Consider the following 17,928-nt stretch of genomic DNA (forward strand, 5'->3'; position numbering starts at 1 on the left):
TGTGCCTGTAAATACACAAAATTCACTGAGATGAGCAATCCAAAACACAAAGCTACATTAGATGGGTTTTTAAGCATAGGTAGCATTGAGAAAAAAAAACACTGCCAGTTTCAGTTGATTAAGGAAATAAGTAAGTATACAAAATGCAACCATAATTTCAAACGGATCGATGGTGGGCATAGCCAGCATTTTTTTAATCAATCTCAAACAGGCCAGGTGATTGTAAACAGTCAATAAAAGCATTTTTCTTGGATTGACAAGATTATCCAGCAGCTTTCTCACTATATGCAATTATAATATTGACCTAGTAAACACCTTGCAGTTCAGTGCTGCTTTCCTTGCCTCTCTGTCTTAGCATTCGTTACTTGTTACACAAGCCACCGAGTATAAAACATCTGGGTTTGCAAAGCATTTAGCCTCCCGTGGCAAGGACTCCTAACTTCCACACACACTCGCTTTCTTCCATTTTTCTTTTATTTGACAGTTCAAAGTTCCAAGCACAGTTTTCTTTCCCAGAAGAGTATTGAATTCTCAGAGGGAATATTTTATTCAATATCACAAGGTACAGTTTTGTCGTGACTCTTTTGGAGAACTGCACTGTGTTTACATGCCACTACAATTGGTTTCTGTTCCTTGAATTGTATTGAGGATCTGTGTATTCACTCCACGATGAACTTGATGTATGGGCTTGCAGGATAGTTATGTAAACAAAGCAAAGGACTCGGGTAGGTAAGTACACTAGTCATAGAAGTATAGTATTTCGTGTTCACAGACAGGTCAAAATTCCATCAAGTCTGCACGCTGTCCTGGCAACTAAGTGACATGCCGTTACACTTGGTCACTGTTTCACAATTAGCCCCTAGACAGTTTTTCTCTACAAGTGGGGACCCTTAGCTGATGCAAGGCAGTGGGCGCTAAGTATCTCTTGATCCCAACTGACCGCTCCGGCCATGCACTATTACTCTGTCGTGCAGTGACGCGACTTTTCAGTGCTTACTCTTAGCTGTATTGTTTTAAGTATGAGAAACAGTGAAATAAAACTACAACAGAAGAATAAAACACTCATTCCACACAAAACATCCAATATTTACATATTTGTACTTAGAATAGTCACTTCATATCATGCAATGTTTCGAAAACTTTATGGACTCTTCCTCAGCAGCAGCACAATAGTGCCATAATTCTGGTTTATTTGTGCTCAGCACAAACTGTACAAATATTTCACTTGAAATTTGACTGGTAGAGGCTGTCTCAATCGGTAACAATTCTTTTCAGTACATGCCGCCGCTGAGTAGGTTGATCTGTGTTGCATGTTAACACTCAATCGCCAGATTTAATTTGCTACTTTCTGTGTCTGAAATGACAAAAGCAGTGCACACACATGAAACCTAGGAAGACCAAATAGCATAGGGCAAGAAAAGGAAGTGTATGCTGCACTTGACATGAAGGCACTTATTAATATAGGCAGCACTGAGCACAGAGATGGAGAAACTAGTATGTACTGGGGGGCATGCGAATTGTAGTTTTGCCAACCAAACTGATTATGAATAGCATAGTCTTGCTGCTGAATCAAATATGAATAGTGCTGAAAACCAAACTGAATACAAATAAACTAGTTGAGCAGCTATTTTAAATGTCTTTGAAGAAGTAAACACATTGAATTGTAGAGATAATTTGAACATGCACTGTTTGAATCATTTGCTATGGCATGGATACCATAACAAATGATTCCATGCACTTTTAAAGATTTGTTACTGTCATGAACCTCGACACATTTTCTGCGTGCAAATGCATCTCATATGCAACACCACAGCTGTACGTTGCAGCCAGAAATGAGGATTACGTGGCGAAATGTACGCCACTAAGAGATTGCTACCACCGGGGAGAACCACACGGAAAACAGTGCTTCTGTACATGTTACAAATGATGTGCATGTTTGTTTATGCCTTGCAGTCTATTTTCTCACTGTAAAACAGGCGTGTTGTAAAATGTGTTTAGGCTGTAATTTCGGATGAAAACATTAAATGACCAGCTCCTGCATCTTTGCCGCGAGTGCTATACCGAAGTGAACGCGCGAACACAGGCAGGAGAGATATGAATATATACACTTTACCTTTCAATGTATACGTTCGGGAGGACTTAAAAAATTCGTGCCGTCTTCTCCTCATACTAACATAAACACACCAAGTAGACGGCGAAAGCAAGTGCCGCTGGGGCATGCGTGCGTCTACGCTGTTGCTGGATGATTGCATCGCCGGCGACTTAATCGCTCTACTAATGGTCAGTTCATACTGTTTGTGCTGTATATGCGGGGGCTCAATAACTCTACAGCTAGGGTGCAAATTAATTTGATAGCCGACGATCGAGAGCCACCGTGAAGAGGAAAAGTTTCCCCAAACCAGCGCCGCAGCCGTCATATGCAGCGTTTCGACGTTCGAAGCAGCGCGCGCCGGGCGCGCCAATCAGAGCGCTGGAGAAATCCGCCACCCAAAAGATGCCCAAAAGTGACCGTATAGCACCCTATGCGCCTCCCGTGACGAACGCGTCCGCCAGCTGACGGAAGGCGGACGAGCGCAGCGCCTCTAAAAACGACCGTAGGGGGGCCTTAAGGGAAGAAAGACTACGCGCTCGGAAGAAAAGGGCTTTGTACTCCGACCCCACTAGCTCCCCCTACTTTTCCCAGAAACAAGGGACCCGCGAACGAAGCTTGAAGGGAGGGAAAATTACTTCTAGGCCCGGGCAGCTTTGGGGCTAACTTCACGGTAACCTTCTATAGTAAATTTAGGACTACACACCACTGGAGTCGTTAAAAGTGCAGCCTATATTTTATAAAAGCGACATGCTTTGTTTCAGCGGAACAGAATATGACGTAATGTCGTAGGGGAATACTGAATTAAGTTTACATGCTTATGTTGCCGTTGGAACCGTTAAATTAAAATTGAACAATTGAACGCAAGCAAGAGCACATGCATTTGTTTGACAACTATGTAAAACAACCAAGGAATACTCCTACTCGTGCTCTGTGCAGCTGTTTGCGGGAGCAGTGGTGGTGGTTTCTATGGGGGGATTATCTTTACTCTATCTGTAGGCAATTCCGCAACCTGAGTACTTAAACTTGAAGATCGCGTTTCTAGCACAGTCCGCTAAAGCCAAAGTTCTCGAAAAACGTCTTTTTTTTTTTTTTTTTTTTTGTCACTGCTGGCCGCTAATTTCACGAACGCTCGGTGTGCACTAAGCGAGAGACGTCTTCTAACAAAACGTTGTTTCCTCAACTTGTACCGGAGTGTCTCACTCCCGTCACAAAATTCGTGATGAGCGCAGCTATCCTTTATGGCTGGTTCATATGAGATAAGTTAAGTTCCGGGCACGAAATTAGTACTAGCATTACGTCCATAAAACAGCTGGTTCACTCAGTCGCAGCAAAGGCAGGCGAAAACAATTATAGAATCTTAGCAGCAGCTCCCCTGAATGACTTTTCAGATTGGTCCGTTAGACGCCCTCATTGCCTTCACCCAAAGATGCTTCTCCAACCACTTGGTATCCCTTGTTTCAAGATCATGGACTGCGCAAATAGTTTTATAAAGTTTAATTTGGCTTCTGATCCCGGGTGTAAATCTGAGCTTACTAAGGCGGCGGTTTGGGCTATAGTTGGTATTACACAACGAAAATATACGGTCCTGCGTGGAGAGACATGGCACACTGTGTGTCACTGCGCCCTTCTTTCCCGGGGTGCATCACTTCTGAACCTCGTGGAGACTCGTTTTGCAAATCTTACAACTACAGTTAAACCCTTTTATAAGGTACATGCACTGGGGAGCAGCTTTTATCTCCATAATCAGAGGTATATAATCCCATTTTCTAACCAGACCTTATTTCGACCTAGGCATCCTACGACTAAAATGCGCAAAAATGAAATGTATATCCCTTAGCATAAGCGTTATTATCGCTTTGATTTACATGTTGCATTTTCTTGATGGACCACCGCACACTGAACACACTTCGCAACTTTCTTATATTATTTCCGAACTACGTTTGCAGATGATTGCAAAGTGCCATCGCGATGTGACTTGGCACCGCAACGAGCGATTCCCAACTCCGGAAAAAGTTATATGTCTGGTAACACTAAAAAAGCTCAAGTAAAAAAAAAAAAAAAAAAAACACGATATCGTGAATGTAGCCAGCTTACCACCAAGGTGCTAGTAGCAGCCAGAACTATAAAACATCACCAGCAGAAATATCATTCCTAATTTTTTGCTTGGTTGTCAAAGAGTAACATTGGCTAACAGAACCACTTCTGTTATGTCGTTTGTTTTGGTCTCGGCTTAGCTGTCTTGCTTTCTAGTCACAATGGTTTCTTTACATCAGTAGCACCAGCTGATCGCTTTCTTCGCATTTAACGGATAGATTGGTTTATACCGAAAAGCAGCGTAATTGACAATTCCCGCTGTATTCTTTCTCCTAGCTAGCGGACACTATACGTATATGCGGTACGCCCTGATAGGAAGCTCCAATAAAAACAATTAGTTGTGGTTTAGCTCTAGTTAAGCCTAGTTGAATTGCGAAAGCAATGGCGGAGGCTTATTTTGCCAGCTACATTATTCGCCTATCACGCCCTGTCAGCGTAAGGGGCTACAATATTGGGGACACTGGCTGTCGGAGTATTGTTTTCGCAATAATTGAAGAACCCAACTTTCACTCCCACTAGGCTCGCATGTGCAGTCGCGCTTGTGCTCCTCGCGGCAAGCCTGAGGAGCTCATCTACGTTGCATTCCCACTGCAGGTGCTTGTTTTAGTCATCCTATAGCTGAATGACCTGCTTTTATTGCGAAAGTAATACTACTACAGCCAAAGCGAGACCTCGGGTGGCCGCAGCTACGCCGTGAAGAGGCGTAGCTACAGTCTCCTTATAAAAAAATCAGCCTGCCATAACATTTGAATTCACGTTACCCTATGCCACGGGCAGGAGCTCCCAACTCGGGTCGCTCCTTTCATATGGGAGTGTGATATCGGAATCAGCCTGCCAGAACCTTTCGCATTCTCGTTACCCCTACGACACGAAGGCACGTCCATACGGCTTGGTTAAAGCGTGACTTTATATGTGTGCTGGCAGCTTACGCTCTCGCGTCACACACTTGAAGGATGAGCTTAAGTGTTCCCAATAATGTAGCACCTTACACTGATAGGGCGTGAAAGGGAAATAACGTAGGAGGCAATTGCAAGTGCTGACCTATGTTCAAAATCGAAGTGTTCACCTATATACCATGCAGGAGTGCACCACCGTCGTGAAAACCAAGTACAAACGGCAGGGCGAAATCATTATGACAGACTAGCTCGGTGTTTGGAAGCCATCTTTTGCCCTCTCTACAAAAGAACTGAAATATTTGCATAGTCCCTGAACCTCTTGCATGGTGCGCTTGTGCAAAGTCAGGCCACGACTTGCCTTTATTCAGCTAGGACAGCTGATTGGGCTAGTTGGTAAGAATTCATACTATAGGAACAGCGCAAAAAGACGACGGTCAAGAAAAGAACACAAGAGTCTATCAACCGAATTTTATTGAAAAAAAAAACCGCATCTCTTTTTAAAAGTGTCACTGTGCTACAAGTCATGCGCTTAAACAACGCATGCCTCTGGTCAATGAACTATCAACACGAGCGGTCAGTAAACATGAATTCCTTTTTCATGCAAAGTCGATGTGGTGCTGCTAACACGCGAGTCTCTCGCTTTTTGTATTTGGTACGCCTCTGCCAGCTCTCGGGTTATTTTATCTCTATGCCTGAATAGCACTACTGTCCTATCAAGAAAAGGCGAACACCCTTGGCATGAATTGCAATGTTCGGCGAGGTTTCTAAAGGGCCGACATGAGAGGGAACGATAATGCTCCCGTAATCTCTTATTAAGGCCCTTTTGAACTATGTGTGCTCTTTCGCACTTCAGCGGAGTGCTGCAAACAACGCTTATAGCACATTCGACGTACTTGAACTTGTGCCGAATGCCACAGCCTCCCTTGGCGTACGTGTGACTCAGCCCTTTAATGAGCCCATGCGCAGATGTGGCCAAGCTTCTTTGGAACTGTAGAGACAGCTTGTACCCCTTGTTTCTCAGTCCCCCCTTCTTCAAACGATGCTAAGGACGTATAGCACCACTGCATAATTTTGCTTCTCTTTTGGTTGAGGGTCAGCAGAGCCTACCTGATCTTGCCTAGAACGCTTGAGCAAACGTTCGCTTACTGACACCAAGACAGAAAGCGGAAAGCCAGCGCTTATCAATCTTGCCACCTGTTTATGAAAGCTGCTTTTGATGGTGTGGAAGTAAGACTTCGAAACGGCCGATTGTAAGCATCAGGCCACAATACCTATTTTTACTTTTTGGGTAAGCAGACCTGTGTCAAGGGTGTCAAGGGTGTCATAAGCCTCCGGGTGTCATAAGTCCAACACACGTGGTCCCTCAGAAACCTCTGCCACAAGTCCAGAACGCGAAATTCATTCACCTTCGGCTGTTCCAACGTAAAGGTAAGACCCATTGCGCAATCCTTAAAAACTTTTCGTACATCATCGTCAATACGACGTCCCACACTTTCTTCGACAATGAGACGGTAATCGTCCACAGAACGGAGCACGCGCGCAGTTACCTCTGAGTTGGTCTTGTACAAAGGCCAACGTTTCCTAGAAAAATGTCGCTCAAGCAGGGCGCCACACAGAACCTGATACAAACCGCAGCTTTCTGTACAAACGTGCCACCCCGTCAAGACACAAAGATTGATTTCAGGTAGAAGCCCAGTAGCTCAAGAAAGGGCTCAACTGATATGCCACACTGGCTTCTAAACACGCATTCATCGTTGTCATTGATGATGCACTCTTTGATAGATATAAGCAAAGCGGAAGCGAGCAATAAAGATCAACCACATCGATACTAAATGCGCTTTACCCGATTTGGCTTTCGCCTGCAAAAAGCTACGTCACTGTCTCTGAATTTTTATTCTGAATGGGTCTTGAACTAGTAACTTGTTAAGATATTGCTACAAATACAAGAAAATTTCATGCTGCAAAGTTTCTTTTTCTGATAGTATTGTACGAAATGGCATCCATTGCATGTGAAATTTGATGGTAAAAAATACATCAACCTCGAGCCGCTCAGCTTTTTCTATCCAGCGGAAAGGCGTCGAAGGTTCAGATCCTGCGCCAGAAGCCTCATCTTTTTTTTTTTCCTTTGAGGGTTTAAGAGAAAGAGGTACAAAATGTTTCCCAATAGAATGCGTTTTTTTCCGATAAAATTCAGTTGATAGGCATTGCGCGTGCGCAATGCCTATCAACACCTGCGTGCGCGCTCATCATTGCCATCAGGCCGGTGCATTCCCAATCTAAAGGGGTCTTGTTCCTGACCAACGAGATTCATGTAGTCGCAAAGTGGCGGATGCCCATGCTGCTTTCCGAGAATCAAACGGAAAAAATAACAGTGAAAAAGGAAAAAGTAAAGCTTTCTAGTGCGGTGCTGTGAGCTCGGCAGGCACATGAAAGGCAAACCGAGGACTGCCGGCCTATTTTTGGCCGCCAAGTGGATGTTGGCCGTGTATACGTGGATTTTTCGGTGTGGCGCCCAGGGACCGCTTCAGCGGGAAGCTTTCTTCCATTCTGTTCATTATTCGTTACAGCCTGCCCTGCCAGGCTCCCTTATACGATGGTTATCGCGCGTAATTTTTCAGGGCTGTCTTTGCTGGCAATTACCACGGCGAAAAACCAGCCATTTTCAAGCGTAAGCACCGTAATCTGAACGCAAATACCTCAATAATACAGCTCGTCAGAGTGCTGTTATTACTTAGTGAGCTCTACCGGTCTAGTAGATCTCATTACGCCTTAAAAGATGCTACATACAGTCTACATCAGGGATCTTTTCTGGCATCTTTATTGTTATTAATACATAGCAACACTACAGTTCATAAAGTTTCACGCAAAATTCGCTTGTATGCACAAGACTGCACCAAGTGCAGCCCGACACTCAACGAATAAAACATTTGCGGCATACAGTAAACGATCTAGACAGCTTCCACCAATTGACGCGTTACGGGGAAATGGACTTCCAATTGAATTAAATGCAAATATACTCAATTGACTAGAAAACGTATATCAAGAAGCTCAACATACGGTTTAAATTCTAATCCTTTGGAAAAAGCTTCCCAATCTAAATTAATGGGCGTGCATACTGAAATATGATATTTCATGAAGAACTATAATGTCGAATATTTAACTAGCAAAGCATACAGAATATTGAATTTCTCGGCAAAAAATTTTACACAGCCTGAGATGTAAAAGAGCTGCTGTACCTCCCACTAATTACACCAATTCTTGATAGTGTCAGCACAGTGTAACATCCGCGTACGGTAACATTATCAGACTCTTAGAACGCACACAGAACCGTGTAGCCGTTTTTTTTTTTTTTTTGTTAATGGCTACAATTTTCAACACAACGTTTCAGCAGTGATGGAATCTTTTGGCTGGTAATTTTATAGCACTGCTATTAGTAGGCGGATTTGTTTTGTTTCAATAAAACTGGGATTGATAAAGTTGTGTAGGCTGCTACTAGATCTACCAAGAATTAAACTCCCAGCCAAACCTCTGAAATGATTTACTGAAAATTGTAAAACAAAGCCGGTTACGCGGTTTACGCGTTCTAAGATATCTGATAATGTAGCCATACATGAATCCCACAAGGCGCTGACATATTCAACAATCGGTGTAATATATGTGTGAGGTGCAGCAGATATTTTACATGTAAGGCGGTGTGAAATTTTCATTAAGGTATTCAATACCATGTGTGCTTTGCTTGTTGCATATTCTATATGAGTTCTCTATGAAATGTACTCTCTAATATACACTCTAGGGCATTTAAATTCGGAAGATTTTTCCAAAACATTGGAATTTAAACAGTATGCCGAGCTTCTTGTATTACGTTTTTTTAGTCAGTGGAACATATTTGCATTCATTTCAATTAAGCGTCCATTTCTCCGTGATGAGTCATTGGTGATGCTTTCTAGATTGTATAGATCGGTAGAGCTCAGTAAATAACATATAGCACTCTGATGAGTTGTATTATGAAGGCATTTGTTTTCAGCTTACGTTGCTTACACTTGAAAATGGCGTGGTTTTTCATTTTGGTAATTGTCAGGAAAGACAACTGTAGAAATGACGTGCTGGGACCACCGTTTAAGCGAGTCACGCAGGGCAGGCTGTGAGTAATAATCACAAAATAAAATCAAACAAAGCTTCCCGCTGAAAATATGTCTGGGCGCCGCGCCAACAAATCCATGTGGAGAGCCAACATTCATTTGGATACCAAAGATAGGCCGGCATGCAGTCCTCAGTTCGCCTCTTCTGTGCGGCCCGACTACCCACCACAATGCACTAGAAAAGTTTGCTTCTTTCTTTTTTCGCCATTATTTTTTCCGTTTCTTGCTAGAAAAGTAGCACGGCCATTGGACACTTCCTTACTGCATGAATCTCACTGGTTAAGAACAAGATACTATTATATTGAGAATACACCGTCTTGATGTTGATGATGAGCGCCTCGCAGGTGTAAGTGCTTTTTACTCACGCAGCGCAGGTTCGGGGTGGAGCATGCCCAAGGCACACAGTCAGAATTCTCCACGCACTTACGCTCTCAATCAAGCGGACAATGTCCGCATGCTCCATGTTTTAAATTATCTGCGAGTTAGAAATCACAGCGACGGTCCTTAAAGATAGCACGACAGTCGCTGCACTCGCTGCACATGGATGCAGCAATGAGTCTTGCCGCCTAGCCTGTTACCCGTTCTCAATCACACCCTCTTGGCACTTATTTCGACTTAGCGCTAGCATTTACAAAACACTACGTAACCAGCACCTCAGGCCTTACAGCACTGCCAACATGTTGATAACATATGAGATGAATATTCAAAATAGAACCGCGTGGATCGAAAACGAGAACTAAACATTCTAACTGTATATGCAAAGCCGAAGTCAAGCTTTGACAGTGTCGGACTCGCGCAAGACCAGAAGCTCATGAAAGGTGACCAGCGTCAAACTTCAAGAAAAGTCCGTCGGGGCTACGTTATATATATGATGGAATCGCTCTCAGCACCGCAGTACAGCCATTGCACCAACCTCGTCCAGCACGCACTGCACACCATGCAAGGAGCGCGTGCGCAAGCCCTGGGGCAAGAAGGTGAGACCTGCGACAGCCATCACAAACAAAATTCGAACAGTACTCTAGATATTGAAAGTAGCAGCCAACTGAACGCCTACTGTGCGCTTACTGAAGAGCAAGACTCTACAAAAAAGAACAAAAGTAAAATAACGAAAACACCGACCCTCGCCCAACAAGTTTACGCCCAACAGTAGGATTCGCTTGAAAACAAACGTGCCCTTCCCAACATGCGCATATTCCGAACCGCTGCTCGCAGGTTTCCCTCTCTCTTTTTTTTTTTCGCCCCCTCTGGGGGATGCCTCTCGCGCACAAAGCGTGAGCATCTGTAGACCGACCCGGCAGAAACAAGGCGCTAGCAAGCCAAGAATGACAGCGCGCTCGGAAGAAAAGGGCTTTGTACTCCGACCCCAGTAGCTCCCCCTACTTTTCCCAGAAACAAGGCACCCCCGGACGACACTTGAAGAGAGGGAAAATTACTTCTTTAGCCTCACGCAGCTTTGGGATTAACTTCACTGTAACCTTGTATTGTAAATTTAGGACTACATACCACTGGAGTCATGAAAAGTGCAGCCTACATTTATACAAGCGACATGCTTTGATTCAGCGGAACATAGTGATGACGTAATGTCGTAGGGGAAAACTGAATTAAGTGTACATGCTTATGTTGTCATTGGAACCGTTAAATTAAAATTGAACAATTGAACGCAAGCAAGGTTACATGCCTCTGTTTGACAACTATGTAGAAGAACTAAGGAATAACCCTACTCGTGCTCTGTGCAGCATTTTGCGAAAGCAGTGGTGGTGGGGTCTATGGGGGGGGGGGGGGGGGGGGGGGGGGTATTATCCTTACTCTGGTTTGTCGGCTATTCCGTGACTTGACTACTTATACTTGAAGGTCGTGTTTCTACCACAGTCCGCTGCAGCCAAAGTTTCCGAAAAACTTCGAGAGTGTTTTTTGTCACTGCTGGCCGCTCATTTCACGAACGCTGAGCGTGCACGAAGCGAGAGACGTCGCTTAACAAAACGTTGTTTCCTCAGCTTGTACCGGAGTGTCTCACTTCCGTCACAAAATTCGTGAAGAGCGTAGCTATCCGTGATGGTTGGTTCATATCAGAAAAGTTAAGTTCAGGACACAAACCTTGTACTAGCATTACGTCGATGAAACAGCTCTATCACTCAGCCGCAGCAAAGGGAGGCGAAACCAATTATAAAATCTTAGCGGCAACCTGCAGCTCCCCTGAATAATTTTTGACATTGGTCCGTTAGACGCTTTAATTGCCTTCACGAAAAGATGCTTCCCCAAACACCCGGTATCCATGCTTTCAGCATCATTGACTGCGTAAATCTTTTAATAAACTTTAATTTGGCTTCCGATCAGGGGTGTAAATCTGAGTTTACTAAGGTGGCGCTTTGGGCTAGTTGGTATTACACAACGAAAATATACAGCCCTACGTGGACAGACATGGCACACTGTGTGTCACTGCGCCATTTTTTCCCGGGTTGCATCACTTCTCAACTTCCTGGAGACTCATTTTGCAAATCTTACGACTATAGTTGAACCCTTTTATAAGATACGAGCACTGGGGAGCAGGTTTTTATCTCCATTATCAGAGGTCCCTTATAAGCGGGATATACAATCCCATTTTCTAACCAGACCTTATTTCGACCTAGGCATCCTACGGGTAAAATGCGCAAAAAGGAAATGTATATCTTTTAGCATAAGCGTTATTATCGCTTTCATTCAGATACTGCATTTCCTTAATAGACCACTGCACACTGAACACACTTCGCAACTTTCTTATATATTTGCGAACTGCGTTTGCAGCGATTGCAAAGTGCCATCGCGATGTGACGTGGCACCGCAGCTAGCGATTCCTAACTACGGAAAAAGCTATGTGTCTCGTAACACTACACGAACTCAAGTAAAAAAAAAAAACGCGCCACGATATTGTGAATGTAGCCAGTTTACCACCAAGGTGCTAGAAGCAGCCGGAGCTATAAAACATCACCAGCAGAAATATCACTCGGAAAGTTTTGCATTTTTGTCAAAAGGTAACATCGGCTCTGAGTAACAAACTTGTGAATGTCGCTACTGAGACGAAAAATAAATAAAACGCCAACAGGGCATTTCTGAGTGAAGTTCAAACCATGTTTGTATAGCAATCAGAGAAGTTTATTTGTCTTGGCTAGAACAGAACCACTTCTGGTATGTTGTTTGTTTTGGCCTTGGCTTTGCTATGTCTTGCTTTCTGGTCAGAATGGTTTGTTTACGTCAGCAGCACCAGCTGATCGCTTTCTTCGCATTTACCGGATAAATTGTAGTTTATAATGAAATGCAACGTAATTGACCATTCCCTCTGTATTTGTTCTTCTATCTAGCGGACACAACATCTACGGTACGTCCTAATAGGCAGCTCCAATAACAAAAAAATGCGGTTTAGCTCTAGTTAACCCTAGTTGAATTGCGAAAGCAACAGCGGAAGCTTCTTTCTACATTATTTGCCTATCACCATCTGTATGTGTAAGGTGCTACATTATTGGGGACGCTTAAGCTCATTCTTTAAGGGTATGAATGAGCTCTGAGTGAGCTCTGAACTTCACGTTCCAGGTAGAAATTATCGAATTCGTGGAAAATCAACATTTATGCACTCTGTGTACCGTCGTACAGATTCCATATCTGCTCTGATGGCGTCCAACAACATTCACGCGCTCCACACAAGGCGAAAGTTCATACGCCAAAAAAAGTTTTGTACTTGCTATAGAATCAGGTAACAGCGCAAAAAAAAAAACAAAAAAAAAAACATGGACGGGACACAAAAGCAAGAACACACAACGAGATCTGCTGTGTGTTCTTGCTCTTGTGTTCCGTCCATGTTTTTGCGCTGTTACCTGAAGATGCGTTCCTGGCCGGGCTCTGGCTTTCGGGTAAGTCAGAGCATGTGCAGTGCTCGAAACCCCCCATCCGCGTGGAACAGGGATGCGAACACAGTGTGCGGGTGGCATTCTTCGCTTGTTCTTGTTTCTTGCACATAGTTTTGAATAACGTAATTAGTGCATATATAGTTCTGCGCTTGCTTTTCTCCGTGTTATTCTCCTACTAACCTCTTCAGTCCCTTTTATTTACCATTGACCGCAGCTCAGGTGCTTTCGGAGTAGAACAGCAGCTTCTACGGTCGACAAACACATTTTTTTTTCGTGTTTATCCTTCTGTGTAACAGCCGCTTCAGAACCTGTAGCGGTTCCTGAGGCTTTCAGTGCCGTGAGTGAATTGCCGGCGCAATGACTGTCAGTCACGAATTAAGCTCCTGTTCTAAACAAAGCTTTCCACTGAAAATGTACTCTGCTTTCCGCTTGTAAAAAGCGAACGTTTGAACCGGTCCTCTTTGGGTTGTCGCGACTGCTACTGAACAAACAGACTCTCTTATTGTTCAGCACTAGAGCAACGATGCAGGTCTTCCGCTCTCTCCAAACGGTCTTACCCTCTTTCTGCCTGACTATTCTTTGCTCTTGTGGGACCCCAGACCCCCGTCGCCCGCTTAGTGTGAAGAGGGGGACAGAAAGAGTAAGAAATGGGGAGTCTTCTTACTAAAGAAGCTTAGCTGCCTGTATTTTTTGTGCCCGTTGGCTCTGTGCGGGACCAAGCTTTCGCCACTGACTCCTTTCCGCTGGCCTGCGCCCCTCGTGTGTCCTACAAAGGAAGAAAGCATTTGCAGCCGAGACAGGCATTAAAACTGACATCTCTTGATATAAAGCCCAGCTTATTGCTCGCCTGACGAGTCTGAAACATCGGAAGCCCAAGTAAAGAATGTGGGGCCGAAACGTCTGCGCTTGACCTGAAGCTACAGAAGTGGTGTACAAACTTCCTCCCTGCAGCTACCAAGAATTCGAGCACGCGACCAGCTGCAGGAAGAGGTCTTGTGCATTTCCTTAAGTTCACGAAGGCTATATTTAAAAAAGACACAAAAAAACGGAGATGTCTGTCTCCGCAAAGTGGGGTTCGGACACTTGGGCCACTGCAGGCAGGGGAATTGCTTTTTTCTTGGAAACGTGTATTCGCACATTCTGAGATTCCCTGCTGAACGCATGGTAAAGGGGCTTATCCTCGGGTCTTGGTTTATTCTTTTTTTTTCGCTTTAATACCCACCTACGCCCGTCACAGGCACCAGAACAAAGAGCCCCATACTGTCGCTTTTTTCTTCCCTGCATCGCCATTCATTTTGTCAGTTCTATGTGACTGACATGGCTGCCTGACTTGGCCTTCGCGATGACATATTGATGTATGACACCAAGAGTAAGGACAAATGCGCGAAGAGAACGAAGAGTGCAGCGTTCGAGTGCTTTAAGTAGGCACGATTTACTGCCCAGTTTTTATGGGTGGAGGGCGCTTCATGTACACATACGGAGAAACGAAATGGGACATGGGGCTGAATCGTGCTTTTGGGAGTAGCGAACGTGCAGTCTGTATATTTAGATCCTCTAAAGAAGCATTCTAAGCTACACACGCCTGCCCTCCTTGCTCATAGCGTAGCACAGGCGGCGCACTAAATTTGAGACCAAGAAGAAAACTCTCTCTCGTCTGTGCAGTGGATAAATAAACATATACATATATTAGGCTGCAGGGCCGCGCGCGACACACACACACACACACACACACACACACACACACACACACACACACACACACACACACACACACACACACACACACACACACACACACACACACACACACACACACACACACACACACTTGCGATGCCAAAAGCTAAAAATCTAAAGTCAGTGAGACTGCGGAGACGTCTCCGGCGAGGGAAAATACACCAATCAGGTACAGCAGGACTGAAGATATATAGAAGAAAGCACTCCTGTCAGGTAAAAAGGCGCCAAAACTACGCCCGAGGTTATTTAAGAGGGCCGTTCTGTGCCGTTGTTTCTGCACCATCTGGGGAGCTCGAGCCACAACATTTGGAACTCTCAAGGATATTGCTACATTGTCCGACATAAGCTGCATTGGCTGTATAAACCGTGAGCATATTTATATTCAAATTACGTCAACTTTTGCTGACTGATATTCTTTGCTAACCGACGAGAAGTTTGCCTTCCTTTTTTTTTTCTTAAAGCATTGCTTCTTTTATGTGTCCTGTCTGTTGTGAAATGTTTATAGCTACATTCATATTATAGCGACATCTGTAGTGGACTGTTTAAGTTGTATATGTAACAGCAATACATTGTAATGACGCGGTGATTCTCACTGCACAAATTTTGTTTCCAATTGTTGCGTAGGACAGTGTGTATTAAAATATTTTATGTTCGCACTATATTGCCCTTTTCAAAACGAACTGCCTTTTTTTTTAGTAAAGCAAGCAGTTAGCGTAACAGGTGCGATGCGGTGACTGCGACGGCATGGACAGAGACCTATTCCACTGCTTCGAGTGCCTCCTATAAAGGGTATACAGTAGAACGAAATGTAACTTTCAGAGCTCGAAATGTTTGTAAATCATAATTATGCGCGTTTTATTTACAATAAAAAATCTATATGTGCACTCATTTTAAACATGTTTGTTTTATTTGCATGAAAAAGTTTAAAAGTTGTGCGTCAAGAACTTTAATTGTTACAAATTTGATTGTGCGGCTAGGTTTCGCTCCGTTTGCAAACGACGGCCACGTTGGAAAATGTTTTTCCGCTAAAACAAGGCCAGGATAATATTCATCACAGTAATACAACAGGCCATAATTTTTCAAAAAGAAATCGAAGATGGTCGAGTGCAATGTCTGGATGCGTTGGCTTGGAATGACCCCGTAGACTCTACAATCCGCATTGCGCGCTGAGCCTTGCGGAGGGACCTCATTAAAGAAGCCATAACTATTAGTGCAATAAAATTACGCAATAAGTTTTTAGTGATTATGAAAGCTGATGTAGAGGATAATATGTGGACTAATTTTAAAAAATACAAAGTATTTTCATTGTTGTCCGAACTTTCCATTGCGCAGCGTTTGTTGAAGTTAGCCCGATCATAACGCTTGGAAACGTTAGATAGGAGCGCTGGCAGTTTGATAGATAAGTTTACATGAAACATAATGAGCATTTCTGTTGCTTTGTAGTAACCTTTTTTTTTTAGATACGCAAAATAGCAAAAAAAAAAGTCGTTTCCTTGGGTTGACGTTTCGTTAAAAATTTCGCTATAAAAAACAAAAATAAAAATAATTGAGCGGAAATAAAAACATTTTGATATGTAGTCAAACGATTTTATTTACATAATTTTAACATTTTATGTTATTCATAAAAACTTTGCCAAACAGCAGAGCATTTAATCGCGGCGCTAGACCTCGTGGCCAATAATTATACCCGGTGCTTATAGAAAACAAAAATGGATTAAAACCAGTTGCAGATATTTTTTTATTTAAACATCAGGAAACATCACATAAAAATTTCGACAAGCCACGCCTTGATCCATCTGATGTGGAATCACCCAACCATCTCTTCTGCGTAACTGCCCACTGCAGGCGCCGTGTTTCATATGCGAGGTGACATCAGGTTGCACATAAAACGGCCCCAGGAAGCTGCATGATTAAATCTATGCCAGATCGACGCAAACCATTTTAATCAGCATATGTTAGGGTACCTAAAACCGGGAATCATTTTCGATATCTATCCGCGTTACGACGCTATACAGTTTCAAAGTCTGAAAAAGAGGGAAATTTTGGTGCCTTGCCATAGGAAGCAATGCATAATATTTAGACGCGCTGGGAAGATCGTGTAATAAGAGCACAGAGCTGAAACTTCGGCACAATCTTCGGCTAACTCTATATTATATAAATCCCGGAATCATTTTGCGTACGTGTTTTTGTTCACGTTTTACATATTTTTTGTACCCGTTCCCATTAAGTAACGCGCCCTGTCGCCGCCACCTGCCGGTAGATGGCGTGAGTAGTACATGTCCCAAAAAGCTGGGCAGCAAGGTCATCATTTATATTCGGCGAGAACTCACATATGTAATCCATCCGGTTACTCCCAGCAACGACAACCAGTACGTTTGCCTGACAATGAAGAAGGGCAATCTCACGTTTACACTTGTGGGTGCGTATATGTTGCCATCAAGTCGTTTTGACGCCACACGATTGAGCGACTTGATGGCGATTACACCTGGCCCTTGGATCATTATAAGAGACTAACGCTCACCACATGATGTGGGGAAGTGTTCGAATGAACCTCAAGGGAAGAAAGCTTGTGCCCTTCGCCTCTGATCATGACCTGCAGTGTCTTAATGACGGTACGCAGACTTTTATTCGAGGGGCAACTTACAGCAGCTGTCTTGATTTAGCTTTCGTGTCTCGATGCCTTACCAATGACGTCCAATGGTTTGCAGACATAGAAACACATGGACGTGACCACATTCCTACATATGTGATCACTAATGGCCTTTCCACATTCACGTCTGTCCCACGAATATGCCACATCGATTGGTCGGCATTTCAAGCACCTATGGACGATGCTTGCACAGCAGGCCTCTCTGCAAGTATTGAAGAGAAAATTAAAGAGGCCATGATAAACGCGACGTCTTTCTTCACCCCAGTGCCTACCTACACAGAGTTTGATACGGAATTACAGCGCCTGCGAGCATTGCGACGCAGGGCAGAGCGTATAGATACCGACGCAAGAAGTCGCGCCTCGACCTCAGAGATACGAGGCGCCTGCAAAAGAAAATTCAGCGCCGAATTCAAGCCCTCCAGAAAAAACGTTGGCGGTCATT

The sequence above is a fragment of the Amblyomma maculatum genome, chromosome 3 (genome assembly GCF_055883805.1).
Source record: "Amblyomma maculatum isolate TAMU_Amacu chromosome 3, ASM5588380v1, whole genome shotgun sequence".
In the NCBI taxonomy this organism is placed as follows: Eukaryota; Metazoa; Arthropoda; class Arachnida; order Ixodida; family Ixodidae; genus Amblyomma; species Amblyomma maculatum.